Source organism: Anabrus simplex, chromosome 8, assembly GCF_040414725.1.
Source record: "Anabrus simplex isolate iqAnaSimp1 chromosome 8, ASM4041472v1, whole genome shotgun sequence".
Classification (NCBI taxonomy): domain Eukaryota; kingdom Metazoa; phylum Arthropoda; class Insecta; order Orthoptera; family Tettigoniidae; genus Anabrus; species Anabrus simplex.
Genome location: NC_090272.1, coordinates 147,331,220 through 147,357,109, shown reverse-complemented (window position 1 = coordinate 147,357,109; position 25,890 = coordinate 147,331,220).

The following is a 25,890-nucleotide window of genomic DNA, read 5'->3' as shown; positions in this document are numbered from 1 at the left end:
TAGTTTTACAATTTTGAGCTCTTAGCTCAATTTTACCAAAAAAGCAAGGGCAGAAATCCCCTAATGCCTAGAGAACATGCTCTCAAAATGTCAATGTCAAGCCTCCCAGAGGCACCTTTACAACACTTGAAAAGAGCTGACACGCTCTCAGTTTTTCAAGCTTCTTAAAGGCAATACCAGAGTTTACAATTAATTGCCATCAAGGCACAACTTACAAAAATGACACGGGGGTACCTTGTACCCAACCTACTGGGCCTTAGTGGAATAAGAACAGGCTAAGTAAATGGCCCGAAATACCAAAATGAATGGAGGCGTGTACTTGCACTCCTAAATACTCGTTCTAAAACCTATAAGGCACTAGGCCGATGAAACAGGGGCTATTCCCAAACTATGGAGGTGACTCGTATAAGAATAATTTAAGGCATTACAGAAAGGAAGAAAAACAGTTACGAAACGTAGTCACCTCAAACCAATAGGAAGGGGAGCTCGAGAGGGTACAGCACTCTCTATCCCCGATTTACAGTTAAAGATTTTATGAAGTTTCACATAAGCCGGCAAAACTTACATATTTAGAAAAGTAGGTTACATGGAAAAGTTTCGGACCTATCCCTCGGGTTAAACTGCGGAGCTAGCAAAATGTGAAAATGTTAAGTGGCCATACCTTGTCGAAATACTGCTGCATGATGAAAGAGGCACCTCCCGCCTCCTGCTTCACATACACACACTTAGTTAGATGTTGATCAAGTGGCCAAGAGCAGTGAAAATCCGCAGTTTATAAACCCTCGGGGAAAGTTCAAGACCTTTCATGAATAATCAAGACACACCCACAGAATTTTATTGGAGGATACAAAGTTTACACTCAAAATCGAAGAAGAAAGACGAGATTGGTTGGAAATTAATTACATAAATTCTTGATTGTTTAAATTCAAAACATGCGGAAAGAAAGGATAAATATTGCCAACCCACAAATCAATGAACGAAATTTAGTAAAGAGAAAACTTATGAATACAACATTTGTTCAAATATAGTGAACCCATAATTCTACGGTGAGAAAAAAATTTTTTCCTCCAATATTTATTTGGTATTAAGAAAGTACTTTTATGTTTGAAGGCAGCCATGTTGCGCTCCTAAGAGCCCCGATGTCGCGTGGGAAGGTTCTCACTCACGGCAAGCTCGTGAATTGCCGGGACACCTCGGTGGAACTCGAGTGCCCGACAATTCTTTAAATTCATGGAATTCTATACAATGAGGGATTTTGGGAATACAGTAAAGAAAGAAATAAATAAGCAAAATTATTCGTACACCCTACGTGAAGACAGAGCCCCCAGGGAAAAACTTAAATGCAGTTAAGCCTAAGTACATGTTAGCGTGAGATCAGCGAACCAGCTACACGTGCCAAGGTCAGGGGATGAAGAAAACGCGCGAAACGCACGGACAGAAATAATTTATTTCCCCTGTTGTGAGTGTAGAAAATTTATAAATTTAACATCTAACATCAGTGCAAGCCTGTCCGGAGTTCTGGGACAAGTTTCATCAAAATCGGTCTATTAGACGCAAAATTGGCAGATTTCACAATCAAGCCTCAAAGTGGGATTGCGTCCCTCCTGAGATTATAAAAGAAACCCCCCACCGTGGATTTTTCAGTGTCGATCTGGAACTTGAAGCCGCGGGAGCTTGTGCCCGCCGTCATTGGAAATTCGCGCCAGATTGACCGACAAATAATTAAATACATGTCCGTGGCTAGGTCCATATACTTGGTTAAGAAGAGAAAGTGATTGGGAAAGTTCTGAACGTTTGCCAACGAACTAGGAAGGTGTAGGCTGGTTGAAATATACACAGCAAGTTTCATTTATATCATCTCATGTACGATTGAAAGTGAAGAGGGTTTGTGGGAAGCTATTCAGAGTAGTTCTGCTCCCTTTATCTGCTGAACACCTGTTTTTATTGAAGTAACGGAGAGAAACCACTCTGGGAACGCATCAGACAGTTGTAGTCGACTGCAGAACGAGGGAAGTTCGTGGTGCAAATTACAGAGAAAGTGCCTGAGTTATATGGTAATTTTAATATCGTGTGTGTGAAGGGTAGTGTTTGTATGAGTGAGATTTTGGAAATGAAAATGTTATCTGTGAAAATGAGCGGCTAAGCCCGAGGTCAGCTGGTGGCGATGTAACCAGAATGCTGGGAATGTCACCATTGTGCAGGTCTGTCTATTTTATATTATGTTGTAGTTAGTTAGTTATTGTTCTGTCCCAACAAATTTTCCAGATGATTGTCGGGTTGATATTCGTAATTATCAGGTGAAATGTGTTGTAATTTTTGGTCAGCGTGTGAAAATTTCAGTGTGTAAAGTTCATGTCAAGAACGGTAAAATGCGACGCTTAAAATTTTGTGTTGAATGTTCGATGAGATATCATCCAAAGCGTGGATTTTTGGAACGTTATAAGTGTAAATTAGTCGTGGCGAATATCTTAATCTCAGATGTCAGTTGAATTCAGAAATGTTGGTCGATAATAATAATAATAATAATAATAATAATAATAATAATAATAATAATAATAATGTCTACCGCGGGATAAGGAAATTTTTATATGTTAAAGTGCATTTAACCAGTATATTTTTACAAGGATCGCAGGCATATTTAGATGATTTCGGTGAAATTTGTTAGAGTCACAGTCATTAATGGGAAGGAAATTTTGAGACGTCGTGTATATCAATGATACGAAAAGTCGCTGGGTGCTCTTGGACTCTCGAGGTTCGAAAGTCGTAATAATAGTAAAGTAAGAGATGTGTTTAATAATGGTTGTCGTTTTCACCAGGGGATCGAAGTATGAAAAAGGGTCTTGAAGGAAAAGGGATTGAGAGCGACGAATTTATATGTATGTGGAGATAAGTGATACCGCTGGAATAAAGCGAGGAGAAGGAGTTTGAGACAAGTTATATTTTTGAAGAGGAAGTATTTAGGAAACAGGCTGTGTTGAGGCAGGCTGTATTGTTTTCCGAAATCAATCCGAATTTGAGACGACTATGGTGTGAAGCATCGTAAATTTATAGAAAGATCCCAAGTGAAAACGACTCTAGTAAAATGTTCAAGTCTGGGTAGTAAACGTCCAGTGATTTTGTTACGTAAGCCCGTATGGATAATAAGATAATGAGCGACCTCAAGGATCAAAGAGCACTTTGGACCCATGGTTGGGTTGTACTGAATTTGTTCACTGGATAGGTCATTGATAAAAATAGTTGGAATTGATGATAGGCGATTTGAGAATTTCGAATGCGGTAGTGATGATTACTATTTTACTAAATGGTAAACGTGTGTTGGGAATTTTCATTTGCTTCCCTAACATTTCAGTGCACAGGCTGAGAGTGTGTTCGAGGTGGAGAATCGTTCGTCACGGATATTTATTTTTGAGTTCACGTATTGTAATGGTAGAGACTTACTGTGTTTTTCGACTTGCATTCATTTGATAGTAAGAGACGTAGTTCCGTCGTGCGTATTTTGTCTGACCAGATTTAGTATTAAATGTCGGAGGTGTTTGAAATTGCTAGTTCGCCTGATATGTTAAGGGAGGCGTAGTACGACCCACTTTGACGCCCGACGATAGATTTAGGACGTCACATGTTATTCTTGGAGTCACTGATGATGAGACGTCCTAGTTCACGCCCGACGATAGAATTTGGAAGGCATCATGTACATAATGATTAGTGTTAGGATGTACAGATTTCAAGTGAGCCCGACGATAGGTCTGGGATGGTAGCTGTACACACTCAAGTCTCAGTTTAGATGTTTCTTTTGTTTTTTTGTTGAAGCGGCCTGGATGAAGGTAGCGGTTACAGTACGATATGATTTATGAAGAGGGTCAATGCGTAGCTCTCCATTGAGATAACGGGACAGCTGTTGACGAGTGAGGGTTGTCCAAGTGTTGGATATCGGCTCGATATAGATTAATTTTTTTTTCTGTGATTCTCCGGGCGTGTTAAGCTTTACTGACTTCGAGATGTTAATTTATTTTTACGGACTTCATTGTTTTCTCGTTTTAACGTCCGTTTTCGTTGGATAGTGTGCATATTGACACTCAGTGTATTAGTGTGAGACTTGAGTTGCGAATGCGGTTTCGATTCGTCAGCCAGTATTTTATTTTATTTTCAATCTTGTCGCACTTTCATTTTTATTCATAGTTAAAGTAAGTAAGTAATCACTTTACAAGTAGTGTGTTGGGACAGACAGTAAATAGAGAGATCTGTACTGGTAGCATTGTTTTTCAAGGGAAAGAATTCCTTAAAGTTGTAGTAAATTTTAGCGTGGACTGGTAATTTTATTAAGCATAACAAACCCATTTCTAACCTGAAAATCGGTTCGATAATAATACTTTTCAAGTGACTTTCCACTTTTTTAATTATCTTCAGTGTTTGGCATTTCTTCTAAATGCATGATTAGTAATTGTTTCCTGCATTTCGCAGTTTTGTTCCTTTAGAACGACATAACGTAAGATCCTCACGGATCCTGTTGTTGTTGGTTCCTTCCGAACAGCTGTTTGGGTTGATGCACATTTAGCATCGGGATTACCTTATCACTTAAGGGTGTCATGAATGACAAATACATGGTGGAATTTTATTTCAATTGTGAATGATGTTGTTAACTTGTAGTGAACACCATGCTTCCCCATAATATTTCGCAACCTATCCAAAGCAACTGATAGTCAGTTTGGTTCGATTAAGGGTCCATTCGGCGGGTGTTCCTTATCCGTGAAGGGTATTCGACTGGTGGATAACCTTAATTGAGAGAAATTCAGGCGTTCTACTTGTTGAAAGTCAGATTTTCCACGGATCGTGTGGATTAACTCTCAGTTCTCGTTTGGAATAATAGGTGCCCGGTTTTCAGGTCTTCCCTTTTTCAGTTTTTCAGTTTCGCTGTCCACTAACATATTAGCTTCTCCGAAGCAACTCTTCGACATTGTAAGAAACAAAGTGACGGTATGTAATGTGACTGTGTTTGGAACATTCAAAAATCAATAATTTATATATTTTTTATTTTGCAAGAATGCATATTAAATTAATGATGTTATCGTGCTCTTTCAATTTAATAAAAGTTAGTAAGCACATTTTTGCTCCTCATTTCAAGTAGTTAGGCTCTTTTCTGAACCCCATCGTTTGGTTAAGATCGTTACCGAATTTATTCCCGCAACGACCCAGGATTTAAGAGTTCTAAATTGTTCTACTGTAGCAGCCGTGGCCGACCAACGATGGAATGGTAAGTTCAAGGGTTCAATAGTTCCTTCACTTCGCACCAGGGTGCATGATCATAGTTTTTTGTAGTGACCTCTCTGAGAGAATGTCCAAATTTCTTGATGAACGAAAAACAAAAACAAGTTGAAATTCACACAGTACTGGCAACTTCATAATCACAAAATTACGGTAGTGACATCTTCAGAGGAAAAGTTTAAGTAGGTCAAGTGCCAAGTTCAGTGTTTCTCCTATAAAGGAGTTCTAATTGGCGCAAGATTTAAATGTGCGTCATAGAGATGCACCACCCGGTACAGAAACTATTAAACAGAACAGGTACATAAGGTGTCTTTTAATAACTACTGTTTACTTTCTAGGCTCTGAGGGACTTGCTTTTAGGGGTCAAAAAGAAAGTAGTGTATCATTGAGCCGAGATATCAATGTTCTGATTCTGAATATCTTGGCACGTTACGACAATCAACTTCGAACCTACTTTGGCACTTCAGTCGTTTTTCGTGGTACTTCCCTCCACATTTAGAATGATTTAATATCCTCTCTCGCTCTCTCAGGTGTTGACTCTCAAAGGCGCGTATTCCTTCCTTAATTCTTACCGTATTTATCCACGAAAAATCGGAGAGTTGATCTAGTTTACAAGAAGTATTAAGACAAGCAATATTTTACTTTAATGCTTGCATAACCATTCAGTAATTCTTAAAAAGCTAAAAAGAAACTACTGTGTTAGTTTTAACGATAATGCAAATGAATTCAATAATATGATTTAGTTGACAGCTTCCTCTAAGTAGAATACCACGCTACGCCCGTGATGCGTACCCATCGAAGTAGGAGGTAACCCAGTTACCCTTGTCCACTCATGTAAACACCCAGCTTACACACGCAATAAATTACTTCTGTGAACCACTAGGATCAGCTGCAAGAGTTGCGTGTAGTACATTGATTAATACGATGCGGAAGATGCCGTTACATATACAGTGATCATGTTTTCTGTAACCTTGGTGCTATCGTCCCGTCCTCCCTGCTCCAGTTCCGATACCATCTCTATTGGGAGTAAAACGAAACTCATTATGCACGTCCTTACACAATGCCTGTGACGCACACAAAGGTGTGAAGGTCACCCATTATCAGCACAGGGCTCTCACCTGTTCTTCACTTTCTTACAGTTGAGGTCTCGACTGACGCACATGACTCACACAGTAGTGACTACTGGGTGCCAAAGCTCGTGTTACTGGCGTTTCTCAGGAGTTACAGTTGCAGAATGGGACAGTTAGACCAACCCCCGTAGTATTATTTGTATTATTATTACCATGGGCTTAATTTGAGCATTTTGATTGGAAGTGGGGGGTAGTTCCATGGGTCCTCTTTGAGAGTAATTTGCGACTACAGCAGTTTTACTACTATTCTATACTAATACCCTTAATTTGAAAACCAAACCTCTGTAAAGTAAACAACATTCGCACAGAATTAAAAAGTTGTCGTAATTCAAATGTATTTGTTATTTGGCCTGTTTTTATCTGTAAAATTAAAAAGCAAGCGGACAACATAAAAAAACGAAACTTGTCTTTATTTTACGTAAAGTGGAGGTAAAAATGAATAATAATAGAAATTATTTATATCACTCAGCCTGTTGTTATCCATAAAACAAAAAAGTAAAATTCAAGCAGAAAACAAGGACAAAAACTTTTCTTTATTTTACATAATGTTGAGGTAAAATTGAACAATAATAGAAATTATTTATATCAACATTATATAGATACCTATAACATTTTGTAACGATAATTTTGTATCATTGAGGTAAATTAAATAGAGTACCGTAAAACGTACTTCTAAATATGCATTTCGAAAATTTGGTTTCCTTCCAAATATTGTGGGGAGGGGGAGAATGTCACCCCTTACCACCTCCGAATTACGCCTATTATTATTGTTATTATTATTATTATTATTATTATTATTATTATTATTATTATTATTATTATTATTATTATTACAAGTTGCTTTACGTCGCACCGACGATGGCGACGATGGGACAGGAAAGTGCTAAGAGTGGGAAGGAATATAATAATAATGTTATTTGTTTTACGTCCCACCAACTACTCTTTTACCGTTTTCGGAGACGCCGAGGTGCCGGAATTTAGTCCCGCAGGAGTTCTTTTACGTGCCCGTAAATCTACCGACACGAGGCTGACGTATTTGAGCACCTTCAAATACCACCGGACTGAGCCAGGATCGAACCTGCCAAGTTGGGGTCAGAAGGCCAGCGCCTCAACCGTCTGAGCCACTCAGCCCGGCGGGAAGGAAGCAGCCGTGGCCTTAATTAATGTACAGCCTCATCGTTTGCCCGGCGTGAAAATGGGAAACTACAGAAAAACATATTCAGGGCTGCCGACAGTGGGGTTCGAACCCACTATCTCCTGGATGCAAGCTCACAGCTGCGCGCCCTTAACCGCACTGCCAACTCACCTGGGTGAGAACAATATTTGGAGCTGTGAGTGAAAAAATGACAATGGCCCCGAAGAGTATGGAAAGGAAGGTTCCCTAGGCCTTGGAAACCTAATACCGTCGCGTCGGAAAGGAGCAAGAGCTGACCAAGTGAGGTCGGATACCGCCCAATCCTCATGTCGCAATATCCTCGAAGGGCCATAGCCTACCAAGTGACCGCTGCGCAGCCCGAAGGCCTACAGATTACGAGGTGTCGTGTGGTCAGCACGACGGATCCTCTCGGCCGTTATTCTTGGCTTCCTAGACTGAGGCCGCGTCTCACCGTCAGACACCTCCTCAATTGTAATCACGTAGGCTGAGTGGACCTCGAATCAGCCCTCAGATGCAAGTAAAAATACCTGACCTGACCGTAAATCGAACCCGGGGCCTCCGGGTAAGAGTCAAGCAAGCTATGCCTACACCGTGGGGCCGGCTAAGTTCGGACAGGATAGATGAAAATGAGGAGTCTGGCACAAGTAATTGGAAGCAATGTCAGGACTCAGCTAAGGGCCACGTGGTCGCCAAACCACTCTCCCTGGGGCTCCATTAAATCGCAGGTAATATTGTGGATGTTATTTTACCACCCACACCCATACGGGGTTAGAAATGTAGAGGTGGACCGACTGCTTGGTCACCATGTTTTCCGGACTTAAACTCTCTAGAATTTTACCTTCGGGGACACGTTAAGTATTCGACCGCTGTTGATTATGAACTGACTAAAATGTAGGATGACTATACAATTATGGTTCTCTGAACCCAAGTTGTAATACCCCTTTCTTGTTTTCTTCCCTCTATATTTATGATTAATCCATTACCGAAATGCTGCCGATAACTTTTGGTACTGAAACCGTACAGTGTCCTGTACAGCTCATTGGAATTATAGGTGCCTTTCTACCTAATTAAAATCACTTCTAAAGGTCGCGTCATTGGTAGTAGTATGGGCGATGGGGATCGAGCGGCGTCGGGCCAGAACGGAACCCGCGAAAGAGCGCCTGGAAAACAAAAGGAAGACTGAGCAGGAGCCAAGCTCCCGCGAAAAAGCCCTCTCAACTTGCAGAGAGAGTTGGAGATATGACGCGACGCGGCCGTAGTCAAACACGCCCTGAGGTGTGGCCTATTCTACCAGGGATCCAAACTAACAGAAGGAACTTCCGGTTTTTTATGCACGTTTCACGATTGCCAACGTCGAATTTTGGCGCGTAAAGATAATAAGATACTTTGATCCAGACATGGGAAAATTATGTGAGACACACCTATGAATAGAGCTGAATTTTCTGCGTATCCCAGACTAAAAATATGTAATACTTTATTCAGGGGAAGAAAGGACGTCACCAGATGTCCAGATTTAACAGATTGTAAACACATGTGAACGAGAAAGCGTCCCCCAAGCTAAGAGTCGCGCTCAAAATTGACTCCACCTCCCAGATGACGCTCATGGAATAATTAAAAGCGGGAAGCAAATTACGTGAAAACCTGCGATCGTCGGGAGAACACACTTGGTTCAAATAAGAGAGTAAAGAGTGGGTTACTATATGCACCATTTAAATGTTCTTAATTCCTGGGATGAAAGGAGCTGCTGTCCTTAATGAACCGTGAATCGTTTACGCCCATTGTTTTCCGGTGAATAGACCATAAAAGCTGAGCTGACCCTCGCTGGAGACAGTTCTTAGCGGGTCGTTGAGAGGGGACAGTGTGTCACGTTGTGCTCCAGTTTTTACAGTCCGAACCCTACCGACCGCATACTAAGACAGTGCTATTGTGTCCGTCGCGGCCGTGAAATACGAAGCCTTTGTGAAGTGTGGACGGGAAGCCAAGCGAGCCTAGGCGAATGTCTCTGTGCCGCGTGTCATTAAATAAGCTGCGAGCAGAATTTATAAACGAGTAGCGGGTTTCGGCTATATACTGTACAATGCCGGCCTAAATGAGTCCATGATATTAGTAAATTGGTATCACCCAAATTGCTACTCAAAGTCAGGGTGCTCAAGTGTTGTGAGCTACCCGATTCATGCTGTGAACGCGCTCGCTGTGATTAGCATGACCTGCTTGTTCGTGGTGTTAACTCTGTGTTCGTGTCGCGGTAAACAGAAGGCCGTGTGACGAGTGGTGAAGTGTTACACATGTGGATTACTCTGAGATTTCAGCTGTGAACGAGATCTCCAGGATGTCAGACTTGTGTGGACTAGGAGTGAAGGACAGCACGCCCGTTTCCAGCGCCGAGGCCATGCAGCAGTAAACACCGCCATGGGTCTCCCGTGGAAGGAAAAACCACGGCCACCAAATAGATGAGTGATGTCAATATATATCTTAGCACGTTAATGTAGAACCGGTAGTAGGATGAGCTTTCCTCTGTAATACCTAAATGTTATAAAATAATGCATGTCCTAATATGGAAATTTTATTATTCTTGATCATGTTAACTTAAAATTCAAAGGAAGCTAACTCCCCGGACAACCCATTCGTTTTCTTCTTAATGATTAGTTTATCGTCAGGGGTTACCCTGAGTAATATGTAGAATATCCTAGCAAGTAAGGGAGACAAGGATAGGAGAATATTTGAGTTCCCCTAGGGGTGGCTGGAACAATAATAAATGAGCAGGGAAAACCATATCCAAAGGTTGCTAGTTAATGTCCAACATGGCTATCGTATTTGCTGGGGAAACTCATGGGTCAATCAGACGATGCATGCGTAATTATCATAAGTGCATGTACAACAAGAGAGAAGAAATCCTGACCGAGAGAGGTGCATAAATATGTTATTTAGGTATAATAGTGAGGGACAGTTCGCGAGTTTCCCTTGATTCTTGATTATTTAACTAGAAATGTATGGAGTTTTTTTGTATGCAACCGGCTGAGATCCAGGAGAGCCAGAGTCTTATGTATGGTAGAAATATAAATATATGCATAACTTTGGGCGGTGAGCGAAGAAAATGAGGAACGTGGAACTGAGGAATCATGAGAGTCCTATGCCCAAGGAAAGAAGATGCGCGATATGAGACGTAATGAAAGGGCCGAATGCCCAGATAGTTTATGATGAGATAATTCGGAAGTGATGGTGCTCACGAAAAGAATGAGAAGGTATAGAATAAATGAGTATTTCATGAGAATTCTGCGGTAAGATGAGTAAACAAATGGGCCAAGGTGTCTCCGAGGAACGGGGGGATGGCCGTTATAATTGAGAGGGGTCAAGAATCCGACGTAGCTAATGAATGAGTGCTGGTTGCAGTACGGCGAATGACCCTCCCTTCCTTTCTTTTTTGTGCGTGTCTGTTCCGCTCCCTTCGTGATAGAGGGGTCCTGCTGTACTATTGTAGTAAGACTCGGGGCTCTGGGTTTTCACCGTGCTCGTTTGTTTGGTTTAAATGGCTCAGCTAAGAATACTTATATAATGATAATATCACGGTGATTTAGCAAGTAATTAATAAATGAATATGGATCTCACCCCCCCCCCCCAATATCCGGTGATATGAGACCGTAGCTAGTTAGGGATTTTTCTTTCAGGAATGTACCTCTCAGTCGGGATTCATCCAGTTCGAGCCCCGGATCAGGAGGGGTTCACCTTGGGCAAGCTTCCATTAAGCTTGCGCCGGGGGCAGAAGATACTGATAACTATGTTTTCCTTACAGGAATAGCCTCCTTTATGCATGATGTGTATATATCTGTGTGTGTAGTATTTAATGTGCATTTATTTTGAGTTCAAACAGAACCGTTGTTCCACGTTGTTTTTTCTTGGTGACAGAGACGGGAAGTCCGGGGGGATTTTAGCTAATGGTATGTGTGTTTTGTCTATGAATTATGTAAATATATCTTTTAATATGGTAATCATGTAGTGCAGGAACCGGTTAATTACGTGCTAAGAACAGAAATTAGTAAGTGTAGGGACATCTGCTCATCTCACGGTGTGATCGACACATTATAATAATTCATCAAAGGTACGAACTAATGAGGGAAAGATAGACGGTAGTGGTCGCAAAACCTCAATCATACCTTTGTGCAAACGATGCCCATAGGCGAGTCGAATTTCAAAGTGTTAATTATTTCCTTTCCCTCCCGTATGCGGGGAATTCATTGTAGAGGGTTGTATTTTTTTTTTTATTATGCCATATTTTGAATAAATTAGTCTTTGTAAACCCCCAATTATATGCTTCTTGTCATTTGTAGCAGTGCTAAGCAGTATCCAGTAAACAGTTGAACCCAGAGAATCCTACTTTCACATTACATAAGGCTCCATCTTAAATATTTGTTTTTTTTCTTTCTTTCGAACGTACCATTCCCCAAGTGCTCGAGCTGCCGCGGCCAGCACAGAAAGTAGGAAGGGGATCGGTTCGAAGCTCGTTAGGCAAGTCGAGCCGCTCCTTACTCTAGTCTCATCCGTGGGTGTTTACCCTGTTATGTGGAGGCATTCTTATGCGCGGGTCTTCCGTTCGAGGCCCGGAAGGGCGTAGTACATCCTGCACACTTAGTTGCTGGTATCATTTGAGTGCTCTACAATAAGACATGTAAGTAATTGTTTTTTCACTTGTTTATCTTAATGTATCCGATTTCTGGTCTCTGTTTCACTCATACCTTCTTTTGTAAAAGTAACACCAAGATAGTCGTACTAATTGACTCTTTTTCACAACTCCCGGTTCAACAATAGATCTGTTTGCATTTCTCGCAACAATATATTCAGTTTTATCTGTATTTCATAGCACTCGTCGTCTAGTTTTCGGAGTATATAAGATACACCATCCTCTGCTAAAATTACCCCAGTTCAAATCAACGCAAGGAGTAATGTTTTTCAATTTAGAAGTAATTCAAGGTATTCCTATAAGTTTGTGAAAACAAAAAGTGACCATCAAAATATCGCTACGTTTTCAAAAGATTTTCACTTTTCTATATGCCTTCTCCTCAATAAACGAATTCTGTTACAAGTAGTAAAATTTCATCACAGTTGACATCAGCAGCTCCTATGGGAGGCTGATAATCTCGTTGTATTAGCCCTTAAATACGATCAGCATCATATCAGCGCTAAGTGATATCGCCCATTACTCCTCTCTTCGTGACAATAAAGGCGTAAAGGGAGCAAAACATTACAACGGGTGAAAATGGATATGGCCATAAAAGGAACCACTTTAACACAGTATTCTTCAACATTTTCTGATGATGACGATGATGTTTTTTGTTTAAAGGGACCTAACATCTAGGTCATCGGCCCCTAATGGCACGAAATGAGGCAAAATGTAATTACAATTTAAAAGTCCAAAATTTATCCTTCTTCTTCTTTATCTGTTTACCCTTCAGGGTCGGTTTTTCCCTCGGACTCAGCGATCGCACCTCTACCGGCTCAAGGGTAGTGTCCTGGAGCTTCAGACTCTGGGTCGGGGGATACAACTGGGGAGGATGACCAGTACCTCGCCCATTCGGCCTCACCTGCTACGCTGAACAGGGGCCTTGCGGGCGATGGGAAGCTTGGAAGGGATAGACAAGGAAGAGGGAAACAAGCGGCCGTGGCCTTACGTTAGGTACCATCCCAGCATTTGCCTGGAGTAGAAGTGGGAAACCACGGAAAACCACTTCCAGGATGGCTGAGGTGGGAATCGAGCCCACCTTGACTTATTTGACCTCGCGAGGCTGAGTAGACCCCATTCCAGTCCTCGTACCACATTTCAAATTTCGTGGCAGAGCCGGGAATCGAAGCCGGGCCTTCAGGGGTGGCAGCTAATCACACTAACCACTACACCACACAGGTGGACCCAAAATTTATCCACTGACCAGAATTCAAAACGTGATGATGAAGAATGGACGGATAAATATTAATTTCAAAATAATCAGCGAGCCACTGACTAGAATTCAAAAAGACGACGATGAACAATTATTATGAACTTAAAACAAGTAGTGGCTCCGGCCCTCAATTCCCCACCTTCCCAGAAACTAATTTAAAACAATATTATTAGTGACCAAGGTACTGCTTCCAAAGCACAATCCTGAATCGATTATGCTTGTTGTCTAAGGGGATCCAAAATTCAGGTCAACAGCCCTTCATAATGTTGCACTTATCGGTAGTAAAGTAGAACCATGGTATTTTTCATGTAGCGGTACTAATCAAAAGTACCGTAGACTCACGGTGTTCCACACGTTACGGTACTACTCACAAGTAATGTACGTCGTACTGGTAACGCAGACCTATGGTGTTTCTCACATAATGGCGCCACCCATAAACAACGCAAACCCGTGGTGTTTCTCACCTAGGTGTACTAATCACAGGGACCCGAACTATCCCGTGGTGTTCATCACATAGTGGGTACTAATTAGTGATGGGATAATCGAATCCTTTTAGTAATCGAATAACCTCCATCCGATGATTTAAATAATCGAATAAAATAATCGAATAGGATTCAAATACCATTCAGTTGTAGTGATGGCATAATCGAATACCTTTAATATTCGAATAACCTCCATCCGATTATTTAGATAATCGAATAAATAATGGAATAAAATAATCGAATGATTTTCAAATATCATTCAGTTGTATCGCATAGAATATTCGGATGCATCATGAATCAATTTTTCGGTTTAAGTGTGACGGATGGATAATCGATCGAAATATGCGAATAGATGATCTCTTATGAAAAATAGAAACACGCCTTTTTCCAAACTTATGTCCAAATGTTGAAACTAAATGAGTTAATTAACTGTCTTAATAACATCACTTTTCATTCGACTATTTCGAAAGCATTCATTCCAGTGCAGTTCCGGATGAATAACTGAACAAAAATCGAATGGAAAAATTCGCTATTCGATAGCCTCATTTATTCGAATGATTAATCGAAAAATAATCAGATTGAAAAAATATTCACTATTCGATTGCCTCATTCATTCGAATGGAGTATCGAATTAATAATCGAAAAAATAATCGGATAGAAAACATTATTCACTATTCGATTGCCTCCTTCACTCAAATGAATAATCGAAAAATAATCGATTGGGAAATATAATCGAATAAAATTAAATAATCGAATAAGCGATTATTTTGTGTTCGATTATCCCATCACTAGTACTAATCACAGGCAACGCAGACCCACGGTTTCGCTCATATAGTGGTACTAATCACAGGCAACGCAGACCCAAGGTGTCGGTCATATAGTGGTACTAATCACAGGCAACGCAAAACCACTTTGTCGCTCATATAGTGGTACTAATTACAGGCAACGTAAGATCGTGGTGTTCCGAATATAGTACTGCTAACCACATGTAGCGTAAACCCACATTGAACCTCCCTCTGCTGCTACTAATTACAAACCTATTGTGTACCTAATATAGTGGTACTACTCGCAAGTAAAGGCGGCCCATGATGTTCCCCGCGTGATGGTACTAATCACAAGTAGTGCCATGGTTCTTAAGCAATCATCCGCCGAGCTGAGTGGCTCAGACGGTTGAGGCGCTGGCCTTCTGACCCCAACTTGGCAGGTTCCATCTTGGCTCAGTCCGGTGGTATTTGCAGGTGCTCAAATACGTCAGCCTCCTGTCGGTAGATTTAATGACACGTAAAAGAACTCCTGTGGACCTAAATTCCGACACCTCGGCGTCTCCGAAAACCGTAAAAGTAGTTAGTGGGACGTAAAGCAAATAGCATTATTAATATTATTATTATTATTATTATTATTATTATTATTATTATTATTATTATTATTATTATTATTATTAATCATCCCTTGGTCGCCCCTTGTAGTCGCCTCTTTTGACAGGCAGGGGATACCGTGAGTGTAATCTTCTTCTTCTCCCCCACCCACAGGGGGTTGTGTACTTGGTCCGCGAGATCTATTTCATTTCGCTCAAGTCCGCCGGCAAGCCGTTTAGGACCCCACTACCCGCCTCCTGGGAGTATCACCTCTCCCCCTGCTTCGCCAGCGTAGTACGTTCGTGGTCAACAATTTCTCTCAGGAAAGTTGGAACTATGTTTTTTTTTTTTTTTTCAGGGCGCTCAAGGACGGTATCTGAAAATGGTCAAGATGTAAATCTCTTAGGAGTGTACCCTTGTAAATTCCTCGACACCTGTTCATTTATCTACTTCTAGGGTGCCATGATAGCCTCACCAAGGCAGATGTGGTTCGTATCACGGCCTATGCATGAACGATTTTTGAAATGTGAAATCAGAAGTCACGTTCGGGAGGTCAGAATTTCATTTAAACTGGAGTTCCCACAATATCAACAGTCACGTTAAACTATAATTTTACCGAGCTCGATAGCTGCAGTCGCTTAAGTGCCGCCAGTATCCAGTATTCGGGAGATAGTAGGTTCGAACCCCACTGTCAGCAGCCCTGAAAATGGTTTTCCGTGGTTTCCCATTTTCACACCAGGCAAATGCTGGGGCTGTACCTTAATTAAGGCCACGGCCGCTTCCTTCCCACTCCTAGGCCTTTCCCGTCCCATCGTCGCCATAAGACCTATCTGTGTCGGTGTGACGTAAAGCAACTAGTAAAAAAAAAAAAAACTATAATTTATTTGCCGAGATGAGTGATTCAGACGGTTAAAGCGCCGGCCTTCTGACCCAAACGTCGCAGGTTCGATCCTGGCTCAGTCCGGTGGTATTTGAAGGAGTTCAAATATGCCATCTTCGTGTCGGTAGATTGGCACGTAAAAGAAGTCCTGCGGGACTAAATACCAGCACCTGCGTCTCCGAAAACCGTAAAAGTAGTTAGTGGGACGTAAAACAAATAACATTACTATTGTAATTTATGTGGGTGGGAGGATGGTACGCACTGAAAATATTCAACTCCGTCTGTTGTAAGAACGCAGTAAAACGGGTGATTACTCAGCTAGTGAGCGTGGAGTGGCAAACAGGACAACCCTGACCGAGTCCGATGATGGTACTGTTATTTTTCTTGTTGTTGTTGCTTTTGTTGTTGTTATTGATAGTAATAATAATAATAATAATAATTAATAATAATAATAATCATCATCATCATCATAATATGTATAATGGTAGTGATTATAATAATTATTCACCGTTTAAGGCTGCCTTAGAACCACACACAGTCTATGATGCACTTTTTTGTTTTTCCAACATTGCAGCCTTCTTTGTCTAGCTGTTTCTTCCTTTCTAGTGACCAGTTCTTGATGTTGGTGTCTTCCTAGAACCCCTTAACGTTCACTATCGAGATCCTAAATAAATTTCAGTCCATTATTGAGTTTTGATTTGAGTTTATTGACTTTAGTACTTTCTTGGTCTTTTGGAAACACTTCAAGCTTGTTTTAGGTCTCCGATTAAAGATGTCAAAATTTTGTTCAGTTAGTCTGTTCGGAATCCATTCTCTTCAGGTGCACATCGAACGTCCCTCTTACGATATTTGTACTTTTCTCAATATGATCATATTTCTCCTCCACTTCTCAGTCTGTACTGACCTAAAACTTGTCTGGGTTGAAGGATATTTTTGGATGGTTTTCCTATCTTTTCTTTTTTTCAATTTCTTGTAGTCCCCCACTTCTGACCATGTTGAAACACTCTACTGCATAGGAATATTCTAGTTTCATTACTGCATTTAATAACTTCGTTCGTTTACTTGACTGAATGGTCAGCGTAGTATCTTTAAAGGGCCTCAGGTTTGATTCCCAGCCCAGACGGGGGTTTTAGCCACGCCTGTTTGATTCCTAGGACTAGGTGTTTATGCTAATATACAGCTTCATTTTCACAGAACATACCACACTACCAACCACCACAGACACATGCAATAATGAATACATCGCTCCACATAGTGTTTGCGTCAGGAAAGGCATCCGACCATAAAACTGTGCTTAATCTACATGAGAACCGGCCCCAGATAGCTGGGATAAGGATGACTTACTTGTTATAGAGATTTCTGGTTAGTTCTAGTGCTGCTTCCATTTTCCTAATATTCTCATTTGGTTGCCTTATTTTTCTAACCTACTAAGCTGGGTATTTTCTACTAGGTGTGTGAATTTCTTCAGTTTATTTTGTTGCCATAATCGGTCTTCAACTCTCTGGGTGCATTCTTCAAGTTCGTGATGTATTAATGCTGTGTTTCTTTCAAATGATACAATCATTGCCTTTGCTGGCAAGATGTAGTGTTTACAGTGCACTATGTCTTCAGATATGGGCTAGAATAAATTTGTTACTTTCATTGACCTGTCTTAGTCTTATCCTTGGCTATGACAATATGAAAGTGGCTGAGGTATGAGTGATGCTAGTAATGCCATTCCTTATGCAGCCAGTCGCTGCTATGAATGGTGTGAAAATGTCGCTCATAGGGTCGGTTGGTGCTCGCATTTAAGTGGGTTTGATAGACTGATATGAAATAGCAACTTCTGGCTCTGTGAGAAAAGCAACGGGAAACCACCTCACTCCTCATTTCACTTGTACGCCTCTTCAGTGACACCTAGGCCATCTATGACAGCTAATGGTAAACCTGTTGTAGATCCATCCAGCCTTCGGGCTGAATACCCAACACATCTACAATCAAGCTTCCCTATGTCCTTAGCTAAAATGGTGAGGTGTTCAGCAAAGAACAGATAGTTCAAACAAACTTCTTTCAGTTTGTAATCCAGTCTGACTTGATTGTGTTTTCCATCCCGGACAACACCACCTCATTCACACGAACACACATCCCCCACCCCGTAAGTCTCCAAACCCCTCCACCAACGAACCCAGGTACCTCAATTACCGCCCCCTCCCTTATCTCCCAAAATATGATCCAAATAGTCTACTTCAATTACTGCTATTAAATCTACTCACGACCCAGATCAGACCATCTCCTACCTCTTTTTTCCTCAATACACTAATCACAAGACCTAACCAGAACTCTCCCCCCCTCCCCCCGCCCTCTCCACTACTAAACAAATCACATAAAACTATGCACCAAGATCCCGCATAAAAGATCTCACTTCCTACAACTAAAGCCTTGAGCCTTCCTAACCTAATAAAACACTGAAACCGCCAAAAGCCGAGACGGGCGCGCCGCTAAAAGCCAAACATCAAGGCTGCTATTCAAAAATACCCAACATCTGCATTAAATTTAAAACCTTGTTTTAAATTAGCGTAAAACATACGGCATGTGCAGTTGCAACCCCAAAAGTAACATCCGGCATGGTTGGTCTTTGGATGGGTCACCACTCAGATCCAACCACATGCCGTATTTCAAAGAATATCTATGTCAGTCCTGTCATGAACATAAACAAGCCGCGTTTTCTGGTAATACTTTATAAACTTAACCTATCATTATATACAACAAATCTAAAACTAATGTACACCCTCATAAACAAAATCGTTCATTTTTTAACAAATTCATAAAAGAATCTCGCTTAAATAACGACCGACAGAGGAGCGCCGGTATCGGTATCTTTTAAACCACCTAGGTGATACATACAGATGATCAGGAAACTGAGCGGGATTGAGTCACATTCCTCTCCTTCTCTACTCACAAGGGGGCATTCCCTACTCGTCACCACCGATTTCGCTCAAATTTATAGAACATGCAGGGTTTGGCTAGAAATGAAAGTACCCAAAGTGGGAACTCCAGATGGCCAAGCGTATAGAAAATAAAAATAAAAATAAAAATGTTGAAGCGGCTCTCGCGCCGTATAAGCCACTTATGTTAGTGCGTCCGCCGAGCAGTAGTAGTTGGCGTAACGGTAAGAGCTTGGACTAGTAATTCGATGGCCATGGGTTCGACTCCCCGTGACGAGAATTTTTTCTCAATTTTTATATTATTAATTTATTTTTATTTTATTTATTTATTTATTTATTTATTTATTTATTTAAATGCAAAAGACATATAGGACGTCATTTTTTTAATGAGCGCACAATTGTAGAAAATTTGGAGTTGCGAACTTTCCCGACGTGTTCAAACAGAAACTTTTTTTTTTTTTTTTTTTTTTTTTTGGCTATCTCCCCTCCTTGGGGACTGTGCCATAAACGTGAATAGTCATTTCGCTGTAAGATTCGTTTTCACCTGACAAGTGAAGGTTGCTCCTGGCGGCTGTACACCGACAATAGATTCTTGGCGCAAGAAGAAAAAAGTCTGACAATGAAATCCCTATTGTTTTTACCTTTTCTGTGAATTTTGCGTATAAGTAAATAAAATGAATTATTCACCTCTTTGCTTAATTGGAACATAAATAATATAAAAGTTGACAGAAAAAAAACAATCTCCACACGGCGAGTCGAACCCACGACCATCGAATTACCTGTCCGAGCTCTTACCTCTACGCCAACTACCGCTCGACGTGCGCACTAACGTAAGTGGCTTATACGGTGCGAGAGCCACGTCAACATTTATATTTTTATTTTCTATACGATTGACCATCTGGAGTTCCCACTTCGGGTACTTTCATTTCTAGCCAAGCCCTGAATATTCTATAAATTTGAGCGAAATCGGTGGTGATGAGTAGTGAATGCTCCTTGTCAGTCGTTTCCATTGAACTTTACCAGCCATCTCTGATACAAGACTGTCGTATTTCCAGCGATGTAATAATGTTTACATCAGAAACATTTCAGAAACTGTTTATAATAACTTCCGTTATTGATTTCCTTGGTTTAGCAACTGGCGTAAGACAGATGTACCGAGTGCATGTGTGCGTGCAAGGAAACAACTCTGCGAGCTATTAGACAACACTGCAAATGAAACAATCCTCCGCCTAAACGTTCCTTGTCCCATGCGCCTCTCATAAGTAGGTCAACAGATGTGTCAATAGAGTGGAAGCAGCCGCCACTCACATTAGTCTCTTTTGGAGATCTCCTCGGCTAATGAACCTAAACACCAGCGCGAGCCAGTGATGAAGCCATTGTCCATTTTTTAAGGGTCAGTGACACCTTCTAACCACTGCTTCTCGTTTGGTCATGTTTACTCCTGCTGACGAACAATAACTGAAGCCGTTTGAAGGACGATGTTGATGATGTTTGTTGTTTAAAGCGGCCCAACAGCTAGGTCATCCGCCCCTATGGTAAGAGGTGAACGAAACGAAAATTAAAGCTTAAACATTTAACCACTGGCTAGAATCTAAAACGAATGATGCTGAAAAAAATTACAGTGGAAAAAAAAACACAGTGGTTCCAATTCGCAAAGCCTGAATTACTGGGATGATGCATTATTATATAAGGGGGTCCAAAATCCAGGTCTCCGGCCACTCATAATAGTACTAATCACTGGGAAGTAGAACCATGGTGTTCCTCCTATAGTGGTACTAATCACAGGAAACGTAGACTCATGGTGTTTCTCTAATGGTGGTACTAATCACGGGTAATGTACACCCATGGTATGTCATACATAATGGCAGCACTCACAGGTAACATAAACCCATGGTGTTTCGCACATAAGGATACTATTCACAAGCAACGCAGGCCCGTGGTGCTCCTTACGTAGTGGGACTAATCACGGGCGCCGGTATTCCCGTGGTGTCCCTCACTAAGTGGAACTAATCACTGCCAACGTATACTCGTGGTGTTGCTCACATAGTGCTACTAATTACAGGCAATATAGACCCACGGTGTACGACACATTATGGTAACAATCACAGGTAATACAAACCCATGGTATTCGTCACATAATGGAACTACTCTCAGGTAACGCACACCCATGGTTTTCGCACATAGTGGTACTTACAACGGGCGCCAGCCAAACCCGTGGTTTTTCTCACATAGTGGTACTAATCACAGGCAACGTACATCCATGGTATTTCTCGTAAAGTGGTACTACTCATAGGTAGCGCAGATCTATTCTGAACCCTGGAGAACCGGCACATTCCAGCACAGCGTTACGGCACATGGACATTAGTTCGCGCAGCCGAATGCCCGCTCCCCCGCTTCGGTGGAATACACACGATCGTAGACCCTACTAACCACAGAACCGGGGCGTTCCTCACATAAATGCACTACTCATTGGTAACGTAGATCCATGGTGTTCCTCACATGGTAGTTCTAACTGCAAGTAACGTCGACCCATGGCGTTCCTCACGTAATGGTACTAAGAACAAGTAGTTTCAGGTTCTAATGTCATCATCCCTTGATCGCCCCTTTAAGTAGCCTCTTACGACAGGCAGGGGATACCGCAGGTGTATTCTTCGTCTGCGTCCCCCACCCACAGGGGGTGTCGTTTAAAGGTGACCCGGACATGAGACGTTACTAAAATAGCTATAAACTTGTGAGCCATTTTATTGAAAAGTATTAATTTGATTTTCGTCCGCCTCTGTGGTGTAGTGGTTAGCGTGATTAGCTGCCACCCCCGGAGACCCGGGTTCGATTCCCGGCTCTGCCACGAAATTTGAAAAGTGGTACGAGGGCTGGAACGGGGTCCACTCAGCCTCGGGAGGTCAACTGAGTAGAGGTGGGTTCGATTCCCACCTCAGCCATCCTGGAAGTGGTTTTCCGTGGTTTCCCACTTCTCCTCCAGGCGAATGCCGGGATGGTACCTAACTTAAGGCCACGGATGCTTCCTTCCCTCTTCCTTGCCTATCCCTTCCAATCTTCCCATCCCTCCACAAGGCCCCTGTTCAGCATAGCAGGTGAGGCCGCCTGGGCGAGGTACTGGTCATACTCCCCAGTTGTATCCCCCGACCAAGAGTCTGAAGCTCCAGGACACTGCCCTTGAGGCGGTAGAGGTGGGATCCCTCGCTAAGTCCGAGGGAAAAACCGAACCTGGAGGGTAAACAGATGATGATGATGATGATGATTAATTTGATTTTCATTAAATGTGATACAATTGTTGCAGTGTTCCTATAACAGCTGTTTTAAATATCACTGACCTACAGTAATTATTTTACTCGTTGTATAAAGAAATGTCAACACACGATTGAAACTTTTCAGTTCACTGAAGCAACGCAAAGTACTGCATAAAACTATCATACACCCATCATTTCGTCTTTCCTGGTTTGGGTTGCCTACACTCATAAATAATGGGAAATTCCTTTGAAAATGTACATACTAAATATTAATGGACTTTTTGAAAAATTATTATATCTATATAAATAAAATCGTGACGACCGTGTTTCTGTACATTGAATATTTTGGCGAAATTTTCGTACAGTTATCCGTTTCAGGTATAATAGTGACCATGTGCATATTTTTACCTGTGGTGTCTGTCTGTTTGTCGGTTTGTCCTTTTGAGTTCTTATAACTGGAAAACTTCTGAATAGTTTTCTACCAAATGTCGTATGTAGAATCCACCTGTTCTTGGGTAGGTTATGAACCAATATTATTTCTCTATCCCTGAATGGAGTGGGGGTTTATAGGAAGATCGAAACAGTGATTTTCCACTTCCACAAAATATACATGATCAACCTCAGTAGAAATCTACTAGCCTCAATGGAAATCGATTTCTAAAACTTACCCCGAAAACGGGTAGGTGCAAAGCATATTTCTTATAACTACAAAACTACTGGAAATATTTTAACCAAACTTCAAATTTAGCATCCACCTATTCAAAGGTAGATTTTAAGGTCCATACCATTTCAAATTTCAGGAATTGCCTGGGGGTTTATAGGAAATCGAAACAGTGGTTTTATTATCCCATTAAATATACACAAGACCAACCTGAATGGAAATATTCCAGTCTTAATGGAAATCTATTTCTAAAACTTTTTTCTCATGTGCACCTTTTCGATAGGAGGAGTAATAAGGGAGATATCATTAACGGCGGTTTCGCAGGTTATGTCCTAGTGGACATCACTTAGAGTTAGCGTTTATAGAAAGATTATTCTCAACATGTATTCGTTAAATTCGTTAAATTAGGTCTGTATAAAACAAATGTTTAAGAACACGTTATTAACGTTATGTTATGCCATATGCGTATTTATCGTACGACGGATAATAACTGAGATGCTAACGAAAAATTGAATTTTCTGTGCAAGGCCAGTAAAACACTTGGTGCATGTTACTTTTAAGGTGGGTTAACGGGAAGAACTAAAAGGCCATTTTACAGAACATGAGGGAGGTTATCAACAATGATGGGTTTCATGAGTCTTTAGCCACAGCGCCATTCCAGTGGTCAGAGAACAATTTGTAACCAAGAAGCAGGGAGAATTTCGTACAACTTCGGACCAGGAACTGTACCGTTCGATAACTCTATAACTTTTGTCATGTACAGATCTTCTTTCTTTCTTTCTTAATCTGTTTATTATCCAGGGTTGGCTTTTCCCTCGGACTTAGCGAGGAATCCCACCTCTACCGCCTCAAGGGCAGTGTCCTGGAGCTTCAGACATCGGATCGGGGGATACAACTGGGGAGAATGATCAGTACCTCGCCCAGGCGGCCTCACCTGCTATACTGAACAGGGGCCTTGGTGGGGGATGGGAAGATTGGAAGGGATAGACAAGGAAGAGGGAAGGAAGCGGCCGTGGCCTAATGTTAGGTACCATCCCGGCATTTGCCTGGAGGAGAAGTGGGAAACCACGGAAAACCACTTCCAGGATGGCTGAGGTGGGAATCGAACCCACCTCTACTCAGTTGACCTCCCGAGGCTGAGTGGACCCCGTTCCAGCCCTCGTACCACTTTTCAAATTTCGTGGCAGAGCCGGGAATCGAACCCGGGCCTCCGGGGGTGGCAGCTAATCACGCTAACCACTACACCACAGAGGCGGACACAGATCTTCTTAATTTTATTTTTTAGTTTATCGTCCAGGTTTGGTTTCTCCCCCGGGCTCTGCGAGGGATCCCATCTCTACTGCCTCAAGAGCCGTGTCCTGGGGCGTGAGATCTGAGGGGGCGGGGGGGGGGGAGGACCAGCACCTCACCTAGGTGGCCTCAACTACTATGCTGAACAGGAGCCTTGTTAGACATAAGAAGTTCGGAAGGGATAGACAAAGAAGAGGGAAGGAAGCGGCCGTGGCCTTAAGTTAGGTACCATCCCGGTATTTGCCTGGAGAAGAAGTGGGAAACTGCGAAAAGCCACTTCGAGGATGGCTGAAGTGGGAATCGAACCCCCTCCTCTCTCTATTCAATTGACCTCCCGAGGCTGCGTGGACCCTGTTCCAGCCCTCGTAACACTTTTGAAACTTCATGGCAGAGCCGGGAATCGAACCCGGGCCTCCGGGGAAAGCAGCTAATCACACAAACCACTACATCACAGGGGTGGACTATATTGTACTGTATTATACTAATCTTTCCGGAAATATTTGGACAAATAATTGCGAAATATCTCCGTTATTATTCCTCGCACAAAAATCCCTACGTAAAGCATGAAAGATCGGATATTATATTTTACAAAGCTTTCGTATAGTGATGCTTTTCAATGCAGCTAACATTAACAAAGAAATTGAACATTTTTGCGTTAACAGTAATAACGCAATTGGTTGTTAGGTCCCTCTAACTATTCTTAAGGTTTTTGGAGACGCCGAGGTACTGGAATTTTGTCCCGTATGAGTTCTTTTACGTGCCAATAAATCTACAGACACGAGGCTGACGTATTTGAGCACCTTCAAATACTACCGGACCGAGCCAGGATCGAACCTTCCAAGTTGGGGTCAGAAGGCCAGCGCCTTAACCGTCTGAGCCACTCAGCCCGGCACATTTTTGTGTTGATTCTCCGAATATCTCTTACGCCACTCTACAATAGTTACATAATATCTCGGCTATCTCTGAAATTAAATATCCAGTTCTGAGATACTCTGTGCAGCAGTTCTCCCGTGATGTCATAAATAGACAGACAAAAATTGAACTGAACTTACTTGCTTTTTTTTTTTTTTTTTTTTTTTTTGTAGACATAATCCAGAATAAAAACAATGTAGGCTATGAGGCAAACATTTGAAGTATACAGACAAAATTGTGATAACGACCATACACGTCATTGTAGTTAAATGGGTTAAGTTCATCAATCAATCAATCAATCAATCAATCAATCAATCAATCAATCAATCAATCAACCACTACTGATCTGCATTTAGGGCAGTCGCCCAGGTGGCAGATTCCCTATCTGTTGTTTTCCTAGCCTTTTCTTAAATGATTGCAAAGAAATTGGAAATTTATTAAACATCTCCCTTCGTAAGTTATTCCAATCCCTAACTCCCCTTCCTATAAACGAATATTTGTCCCAATTTGTCCCCTTGGATTCCAACTTTATCTTCATATTGTGATCTTTTCTACTTTTAAAGACACCGCCCAAACTTATTCGTCTACTGATGTCCTCCCACGCCATCTCTCCACTGACAGCTCGAAACATACCACTTAGTCGAGCAGCTCGTCTCCTTTCTCCCA